This window comes from Orycteropus afer, unplaced genomic scaffold (genome assembly GCF_000298275.1).
Source record: "Orycteropus afer afer isolate SDZICR_OR568_19922 unplaced genomic scaffold, OryAfe1.0 scaffold00014, whole genome shotgun sequence".
Lineage (NCBI taxonomy): Eukaryota > Metazoa > Chordata > Mammalia > Tubulidentata > Orycteropodidae > Orycteropus > Orycteropus afer.
Window position 1 is genome coordinate 14,166,707 of NW_006921601.1, and position 8,950 is coordinate 14,175,656.

The window sequence follows — 8,950 nt, forward strand, 5'->3', positions numbered from 1 at the left end:
AGTGATGACACATGGTAGACGTAGACATTCTATAAATATTTGGATTCTGAATGAATGAGTAACCTTGAACAAGTCTCCTCTTTGAGGCTTAGTTCATCATCTATAAAGTGGGGTTAATAATAGATTGCTTGAGAGATTAGTGTCTGTGTGGTAGGATGGTGTTAGGGACTTTACTCTCCTTCTTCTACAACCTGTTTCCATTTCAACCCTCCCTCACTGGGGATTGCAGATAGATTGAAGCCCCTATTACTTCAAGACAGCTGTCATGGTAGAACCAAAAAACAAAGATATCGCATTGTTGGCTATTAACTTCAATAGCCTCACTTTGGAAATAAGGCAGAAAAGATTTGGGAGAATATAGGATCAACTACAACCAGTTTTTCCTGTCCCTCCACAACCCATCCCCATAAAATCTTCCCAGGAGGGAAAAGGGGAGAGAGCACTGGAGAAAAAGCAGTAGGGCTCTGAGAAGTGGGTCTTGCATTCTGTTCCACCCTCCCCTCCACCTGATGTTATAAAATGAGAAGAGTGGTCAGGAGACCTGTGGATCCAAGAGGAAAGGGTTATGGCTGTGCTCCCCTTTGGCTATCCATGACATGGCAGTTCACACAGACCTCATAGTAGTTGGTAAAGATAGCTCCATGTGGTTCCACAGGCATAAATATCAGGCACCCACAACCCTCCAATGGTCCCAGCATTTCACTAAAAAGCAGTCATATTTTCCTAGAAAGGTGTAGAATTAGGAGAGAAAGATGCATAGGAGAACAGTATACACTCCTCAACAAGGTGACCAGGTAGGACATAGCAGTAAATGCCTATGGGAAGGGTGTCAGTGACCAAAGCCCAGGAGTCACATCCTGGAAACAGCCACCACAGGAAAAAGAGTGACCTTGGGCCAGAGTCTCAGATCTCCCTTCAACCATGCCCATGCCAGGATACTACTCAATCTCCAGAGTATAAAAGCCATACCACTGGGAAAGAGAGGAAGGAAAACAAACAAACAAACAAGTTGAATTTACTGCACTTAAACCCAAAGCAACTTAGGAAACACTGAAGTGACTGAGATACACCAGTGCTGACTAGGTTTGCTTATCTTCCATCTTGTAGAATGGGGGCTTGAAACAAAATTATGTAAACAAACAAATCATCAATAAATAAACAAACAACAAAGAAATAAAGTCATGGAAAACTATGCAAAAAGTTATATTTATTTACTTGCTAAATATGTGGCCTATGAAAACCATCCCTACTAAATATACAAAGAATTTATAACAGGATCTGTAACTTAGTAAGCAACTAAATAAATGGAAGCTGTTGTTATCACTATTACAACCTGGCAGACACCCAGCCCTTCACTTTACATGTGTCTTCTCTAACACCTACAACAATCCTGCAAGGAAGATATTTTATTATTTCCATGTTGTAGATAATAAAAACAGGGGTGTGAAAGGTTAAATGATTTGACTAAATCACATGCTTAGGAAAGGTCAGAACTGGGCTTTGAAACTATTGTTGTTGTTATATGCCATCAAGTCAGACCCGACTCATAGCAACCCCTTCTTGGGTTTCCGAGACAGTATCACTATGGAAGTAGATTGCCCAACCTCCTTCGAGAAGTGATTGGTGGGTTTGAACCACCAGCTTTCCGGTTGGCAATCAAGTGCCTTAGGCACTATGCTACCAGAGCTCCCTGGGCTTTGAGCTTGTTGTTGTTGTTGTTGTTATGTGCCGTCGAGTCGGCCCCGACTCATAGCGACCCCTCCTTGGGTTTCCGAGGCAGTATCACTACGGAAGTAGGATTGCCCAACCTTCCTTCCGAGGAGTGGCTGGTGGGTTTGAACCTCCAGCCTTTGGTTAGCAGGCAAGTGTCTTAGCCACTATGCTACCAGAGCTCCCAGCTTAGGTGGTCTAATTCCATTCTAGGCTTCTGTACATCACACTTTCTCATTAGCAGTGGAAATCCTGCTAGGTTAGATTCTTGATTTGTTGGCCTAGCTTGATGGTGTTGCCCTGGTCTGGTAGACATTGCCAATGCTTGAGGCACCCTTCCAGTGTGGCAAGGATCCCAGGCAACAAGCACAAATCCCAATCCACGTATTTATCCAAGGAACCATTGGCTTCTTCAGAGTCATCCAAATAGACATGAATTGAATTGCTTTGTGATGAAGAATAGTCAGGGGCCTGGGCTTTGAACGGGGACACTGGTTGATATTGCTCAAAGGTGTTCTAATCACCTAGCATCAAGACATAAAAGTATGCATGAGAGGGGCAAAGCCCTCCTTTGGGAAGCCTAAAATGAGCTGGGACACTGGAGGGAGATCATGTTTTCCATCCCAGTTGGGGAAGTATTTGGGGACTCAGTCTAACTCCAGCTGGCTCCTCTTGATAAGAGCAAGAAAGACCACCATAGTGTATATGTCTTCAAGACTGAAGCTGAGGAACCCAAATGCCCACTAAGGAAACTTAGTGAACCATGTGGGTCTTTGCGGGAGATGTGAGGGGGAGTCAGGGACATTACTATACTCTTAACCACAGATTACTGTTTTTTCCTCTCTTAGTGAGGTAAGCTAGAGGAACAAGGGATGCAAAATTGTGCACTGAGTTTGGGGTAACTTTGCTATTTCACCCTTTCCTCTCATAAGTAACCCATATGCATACACACATACAACACACACAGAGCCCTGGACAAATACAGTGCCTTCGGGAACTTCTAGGACCTTGGTAGAGTTGTCATTCAAATTATTTCTTTTGCATAATCCTCCATTCCTATGGCCTTGATTCTTCATTCCACCCCAACACTCACTGCATATCTCCTGATCTTTTCAGTGTCCTGATCATTCTGAGGCATCTTTTGATGGCAGGCTCATGTCAGAGGTGGATGTGCCCTGCTGTGGTCAAAAAGTCTTTCAGGGCATCACTGCCTAGGAATGTCCTCTGTGCCATCTCAGACCAGGACAGACCCAATGCAATCAAAATCATATGCTTAAGAAAGGGCAGGATTGGGCTTTGAATCTAGGTGCCTGATTCCATCATAGGCTTCCAGGCATCACACTGCCTCACTGGAGAGGGGAATCCTGCTGGGTTAGATAGATGCCAAAGGTTCCCCATGCCATGAGCCCTAGCCTCTTCTCAGCAAAGAAGAACTGACCCTGGGGCATGAGGAGAGTGAGGCTTTGGGAAAGGAACTTGGAGACATGCTTTAGGACAGGTTACGAAGCTTACAGAAGGAGGGACAAGATTTGAGACCAGCCCAAACTGTCTCTAACATTCTATACATCTGGATCTTATAAGAACTCAATGCCCATCCATAATGAAGGTGTTTTTTGAATGCAAACTCTCTGGACAGGATCTCAGGAGGGCAGAAGCAGACTCCTTGGCACTAGGAGACCTTAAGAGATTAAACAGAGGACTCTGGCCAATAACACATCCTAATCATGCTCAGCAACAGGTAGGGGTGGGGGTGGGGGAGTCTCTGTGACCAAGACACAGCCTGGAGTGTTGTTTTCTAGTAGGAAGTCCCTGAGCTTGAGTGAAGGCAAATGCCAAGCCTGCTTCAAAATGCACAATTAGAGACAGCCAAGAAGCCTTGTGCCCCTCCAGTAGCGGCTTCTTTGAGAAAGTGGATCCTCATAAAAGCGCATCTCTCTGGCAGAGAAAGAAATTGCCCAAAGCCAAAGCATTAATCAGGTCTCGTGAGTTCCAAGATAATAACTAAGCATTACTAAGCTCTTATAACACGTCAGACCCTGTTCTAAGTGTGTTTTGGTTCTCAATCCACGGAATCCTTACAACTACCCTCTGAGGCAGATATCACTTATTATGTCCATTTTACAGGTGAGAAAACTGAAGCATGAGAGGTTACCTAATTGCTCAAGTTTACACAGCTAAGAAGGAAGTGATCAACCTGGGGTTCGAGCCCAGGAAGCTTGACTCTATTGCTGAGAGCTAAGCCACCTCACCACACTGTTTCGCCAGTGCTCACGTTTATCAGAGCCCTAAACTCAGTGCAAGGCCATGCTCTGTTTACTCCGTCATCGTCTCCCCCACCAACTATGGGCTCCTTGAGGGCAAGCACTGTGTCATATTAATCTCTATTTATCCCCAAACCCTAGCATAGAATATGACTCCCAGATGTTCAATAAATGCTGAGTTGAATGATGAGTCTATCCTTTAAAAAGCTTGCACTATTCAGAGAAGAAATGTTGTTAAGAAAAAATATTTGTTGATTTTTTGCCATGGAAACAGAACCATGCTAAACATATTTGTGTTTATTTTTGCCCCAAACCCCCTAGAATTCTCTGAGAGGTAAATCATTATTAGTCCAGTTCCACAGAAGAGAAACTGAGGCACAGAGAATTAAGTGGCAAGTACAAGTACTCACAGCTGGGATTCTCATTTAGACATTTTGATTCTATTGTCCATGCATTTAATCATGATCTGATAAACTGCCCTTGATAAACCACTGTGCCTATAATGAACCACAGGGGAAGGAAAAAGGATGATGAAAGGTCCAAGAAAGAAATACTGCTTCCATCCTGAGAATCAAGTCAGTGTTCTGAAGTCTTTCTGGAAGAGGAAGCATTCTACCTAGACCTCAAAGGATGGGTAGGACCTGGACACACAGAGATGCCCATACAAGGCAGGGCACTCCACACAAGGCAAACACATAGAGGCAGAAAACTGCAGCATGTGACTAAAATCAGAATTACTTCCATTTGGCGGGAGCTCAGGATGAGTGGAGAGGAATGCATGAGAGTCAGAAAGGAAGATTGGAGCCAAATTGTGAACAGTTATGAATGATAGGTCTGGGAGTTTGGATTTTAGTTACTAGGCAGTAGGGAGTCATTGAATGTTTTGGAGCAGCGAGTGATATAAGCAGAGCTGTGCTTAGGATGATTTAGCAATCAGGAAGATGACAGTTAAAAGCAGGGAGTTACAGGCAAAATAAAAAGCAATTAGGATTACTACAAAAATGGGATCAGTGTCTTAACCAGGCTTGGAGGGGAAGGAATGGAAGTAATAGGTAATTTGAAGCCAGAATCAGTGGCTTAGCAACTGGTAAGTTGTGAGGGCTATGATGGAGGAAAGAGTTAAGAGAGATGTTAAAGTTTTCCTCCTGGCTCAGAAAAAGACAGTTCTCTTAGCAGAGAGCATGTACGGGAGCACAGATCTTGTCAAGGCTGGTGGGTGAGGGAAGCTAATGGGCCATTCCCCACACACTGGGGGCAATTTCTAAAGGGTCACATCTGAAGTCCAGGCCATCTGTCCCCTCAGCCAGAACTCCAGTCAGTAAGTCAGGGATCAACTTCTATCTCCTAGGCAAATTGCCCTAGATTAGATTTATGCAGGGCAATGTATATCTGATATCAGTGCCAGGCATCAATAGCCAATACACACACATACGCGCACACACACAAACGTTCACACACATACACACGCTCTCACCCACAGCCGCCCGCCCACCACCACTAATGACCAGCAGATTAATGAAACCCCCTCCTCCTGGGTGAGCCGCATTAGTGAGTTGATCCAGTAATAGAAGACAAGCCGTACAAATTGAAAACTAAAAACTTCCAGATTTCATCCTGCTTTTCCGTATGCCACTTATTTTATGCTGCATGAATTGGATATTAGTTTCCCGTTTCACTGAAATGTCGGATCACTAGGGTAGCTTGAGCAGACTCAATTTCGCTTCGAGTAATAGAGTGAGATTATTCAAAATTACTTCCAGTGGGCTGCGCCTGCCTGTTCCTTCTGTTAGGAGAATAGAAGTCAACAACTCGCCACCCTCCTCGCAAGCTGACATCCTTGACACAGCGCCCCTTTGCCTAGCACCTTAATCGCGAGAGCATTTTGGTTTTAGCCACGCTCAATTAATTCATCCAGGAAAGGGTCCAGTCAGAAAGAGTTGATTTAAAGTGAGATAAACTGGGCATCTGCTTGGAAAACCAGATGATCCCAAATATGTCTTTCATCGTGAGAAAATGAAGAGCTCGCTCCACGTTTAAAGCAGTAACTTCTCAGTAGCACTTTTTTTTTTTTTTTCTCCTTGAGAGTTTAAGCAGTAGCTTTAGCAGAAATAACAGTCTCTCTTGGAATGAAACAGGAAACTGGGGATGAGTCCAATCCAGTCCATTTGCTATGGAGTTGATCCCACCTCCTGGCCACCTCAAGTGTATCAGAATAGAACTCTGTTCCATAGGGTTTTCAACGGCTGATTTTTCAGAAATAGATAGCCAGGCCTTTCTTCCAAGGGATCTCCAGGCAGACTTGAACCTCCAAACTTTGAGTTATGAAGAGACCACTGTTGTTGTTGTTGTTGTTATGTGCCGTCGAGTCAGCCCTGACTCATAGCGACCCCTCCTTTGGTTTCCGAGGCAGTATCACTTCGGAAGTAGGATTGCCCAACCTTCCTTCCGAGGAGTGGCTGGTGGGTTTGAACCGCCAGCCTTCTGGTTAGCAGTCAAGTGCCTTAGCCACTACGCTACCAGAGCTCCCGAAGAGACCACTAGGCACCCACAATTCCCTGCTGTCCCTCTGAGTCTAGCAGGACCAACTGAAAAGGGCCAGGGAGTCTGTCCAAGTTAGGTTTTTATCCCCTGTGAGACACACAGCTGGTCCCTCTCTAGCAGTTGAAAACAAAAGAGCTGAGCTAGCCCTTGGGAAAGTGGGATGTCAACATTTTTGCTCAAATTTGATAAGCAGCAGAAGATTAGCACCTTCCTCAAGTCTCTATTTCGAACAATGTTCCTTTTAAGGCATCCAAATTGGCAAGAACATCTAGGCCTTGCAGACAGCCCTGAAGCTTGTGGGGAGAGGAGGGGGCAGGAAGGTTGGAGCAGGGGAAGGGAGGTATGTGGTGACAAGCCCCAAACCCACAGCTTTAAGGCAGTGACATTCGTGTGGGGAAGAAGCCCCTACCACATGAATTTTCCACTGGATGAGCCTCCCTTAAGGCTGGTTCAGGGTTTTCCTGGATAAGAGAGGAGGCCAGACAGGGAAACATCTGTCCAGTGGGAAGAAGGACCCAGGACCCAGGCCCTCAGTGACCTCAAATCACCCCGGGCATCCTGCTTCCACTGTGCTGAAAGCATTACATGGCACAAACAAGCTGGGGAAATCAGGGACCAATCGGAGCATTAAAAACAGGCTTTTCTGGCCTCCCAGGGAAGGCTAAGGTTTCGGCTCTGCTGCCATCTCCTCACATTTTCCACTGATGTCACCCCAGGCAAATAATTGGTGGAGAGGAGACTTAAAGGGGAAGAGGGGCTGTGAACAGAGCAGTGGGATAGAGAGAAAAACAGGGCTGGGAACTGGTCTCAACTGTGATCATGGGGATCTCACCCTCACTTGGGAAACAGGACTGGGGGCTGGCCAACCACTTGCTACTGAATGAAATCTTCCTCTTGTTCTTTGATTAAAATATGCCACCAAAGGACTCAAGAGAGGAGAGACTTCTGCTTCACACCAGATCTGAAGGTGGCTCTGTTTATCCCAGCCAGGGAAGCAGCGTTCAGACCAGGCAAGCACCAGGCTGGCAGCAGATACTGGGTTCTGGCCCTAGCTCTGTCACCAATATCCTGTGTGACAGTGGCAGATCTGCATCCCTCTGTGGACCTCAGATGTAACTGGTGCTTTGCCAGTGAGTTTGATTGTTTAATGGGCTGTTCAGTGAATGTGTTACCAATAATACCTTTTGAAGTTCTCAGATAGGTTCATTCAAACCAGTTAACATTCAAGAAATACGCATCAAATCCCTCCTATATGGCAGCATTATGGTAGGCATTTTCACATAAATTACTGACTTATTTATTTTTAAAAAATTTTGAGGGGTGACAATTCTATGATGGAAGTCCCTGAATGGTGCAAATGGTTAAAGCACTTGGCTGCTAATGAAAGTGGGAAGTGTGCTTCACAAGAAAGGTCTGGTGATCTACTTCTGAAAAATCAGCCATTGCAAACTCTATTAAGGATTCCTCTACTGTGACACACATGGGCCCAACAGGATTCAGAATCAACCTGATGACAAATGGTTTTTACTGGTATTCTATGTGGACATTGGGCTCAGATTTGGGAATAAAACAGCAAGCAAGGCAGACTCAGTCCCTATCCTCTCAGAACGTATACTTTAGCTCCCTCATTTGTACCTTACAGTACTATCATGTAGTATGTATCATGTACTAGTGGCATTTTACAAAGGAGGAGGTAGAAGCTCAGAGAGGTGAGGTGACTTGCCCAAGGTCACACAGCAGTCAGAAACAGAGTCAGAAAAGGAATCTCAGTCTTCTGGGTTGAAACCCATTCCCTTCTCATTATAACACCCTGAGTCCCATGCACAGGTGAGCAGGAAATGCTGAAACACTTTCCCCAGCACATTAGAGAGAGAGAGAGAGAAGAAGAAGAAGAAGGTAAGCATCTGCTCTGAAATTCTCACAACAAAATGTTTTTGTAAATGCTACCTTCAGCCATCACACTCTAGGAGGCCAAAGCTCTGACCCACCCAAATATTATTCCTCTGCTCCAAATATTTCTTATACCAACCAGGCAAGAAATGCTGAAGGGGCCAGTCAAAAAAATAAGGCTATAATAATAATCATAGGTTTACATTAAACCAAATAAAGTCATTTTGAAATGTCTAAAGAGAAATAGCAGAGGAGAAATGCCCCTGGGCTCACGCTCTGTTTATGCATTGCACATTATACCTTTTCATCACAATTACCTAAAGTGGTACATTTGTACTTCCATAATGTATGGAATTCATTACATAGTTTTGCAATGAAATTATCACACTGTGCCTGGGACATCTGCACCCTGTCATACATCATTCTATTCATTTCTAGTTAATTTAATCCCAATATCTGCCCACATGATAAGACAGATGTTCAGCTACACTGCAGCTTCAATGGTTTTCTGCCTTGAAGAAACTTGAAGCTGTTGAAAGAAATGACAT